Source organism: Solanum dulcamara, chromosome 1 (genome assembly GCF_947179165.1).
Source record: "Solanum dulcamara chromosome 1, daSolDulc1.2, whole genome shotgun sequence".
In the NCBI taxonomy this organism is placed as follows: Eukaryota; Viridiplantae; Streptophyta; class Magnoliopsida; order Solanales; family Solanaceae; genus Solanum; species Solanum dulcamara.
In genome coordinates, this window is record NC_077237.1 from 35,970,014 (window position 1) to 35,971,382 (window position 1,369).

At 32.8% G+C, this 1,369-nt stretch overlaps 1 pseudogene; it reads right to left on the reverse strand.

Annotated features, from left to right (window-relative positions):
* Positions 1-298: 298 nt before the first annotated feature.
* On the reverse strand, positions 299-882 carry LOC129887774 (uncharacterized; annotated as a pseudogene).
* Between the last annotated feature and the right edge of the window lie 487 nt (positions 883-1,369).

Consider the following 1,369-nt stretch of genomic DNA (forward strand, 5'->3'; position numbering starts at 1 on the left):
GGACATTAGTTCCACTTTAGACAAGGATAGGAAAGATCTTATGGTAAAAATATGTAAATAACTTTTTGAATAAGTTTTGGAGGCAACTTATACATTTTTGAGAAAAAAACAGATTAGCTTAGTTTTTGTTTTGTTCTTTTATTTGTTTAAAAGAAACACCATATGGTACAATTAGATAGTGAAACAAAACGACCATTTCAAGATATAAAATGGTAGAACTAAAACAAGTTTTATAGGAACATGGAAGAGAAGCACACTTACTATGTTCTCATTTCTCAAATTAATAATGTCTTTAGCGCTAAGAAAGCTCAACTATGTTTGCTTGGTTTCCTGACTGTCGCTTCCTCTTCAGTGCTTTCTTAGGAGAATCTTTTCTTGTAAGCTTAGATTCTTTTCCTAGAGAAGAAACTCCATCATCATCATCGTCATCGCTTCTGCTGGTGCTGCTATACTGAATGTCATCCTTATCAGTACTGTCTTCAGATTCTGTCATATTACTGGTACGCAGATCAGTTACTGGTTGGTAACTTGCTATTGCAGATTCAACAGTTGATACAACCTCTTGTGTGTGAAGTTTAGTGGCAACCAACATTAAGTCCATCTCTATGTATTCAAATTCTTCACCGATAAGAGCTTCAATATCATATTTCTCAGGATTCTTCTTAGCTTCAAGCTCCACTTTTCTAGAATTTTCCAAAAATCCTAGACCTTTGTTAGAACTTGAATTTTGGGTACAAAAGCAATTTCGACCTTCTTATTAGAAAGGTCAGGTTACAAATTTAGGAATTGAGATCCGCCACCTCTAGTGCAAAACATAAGTTTTGATTCCAAGGACAAGCCTTCAGCCTCCAAGTGAAGCATATCTTTGTTGTTTGAATGCATATTAGAATAAAGGGCAAGCAACTGATGATCTCTTATATGGTTTATGATAATCTTTGAATTAGACATCCAATATTAGAAAATGGGTTGCATTACAACTGTCAATATCAAATTTCAAAAGTGTAGGAATAAGAAAATATTTTTTTTGAGAAAGGAATAAGGAAACATATAATTGAGAATGAGGCTACAAAAGCATATGAAGTGTGGGCTGATATGGACAAACAAATTCACAATCATATAAAATGACTTGTTCTATAGTTGAATTTTTTTATATTTTACAATTAGTTTTGGCCATTTCTGCTTATTTACATGAATTTGCTATTTCTATATTTTCACGTACCCTTGTAGTTTATTCAGTACTTTGCGACTTTTCAAAGTCAACAGGTTCATAACGGAAACTAGATGACACAAAATGAATGAGCAAAGACCTTATAACATTCTTCCAGCAATTATATATTGTCATTTCTTAATAACTAACTGTAATGACCCT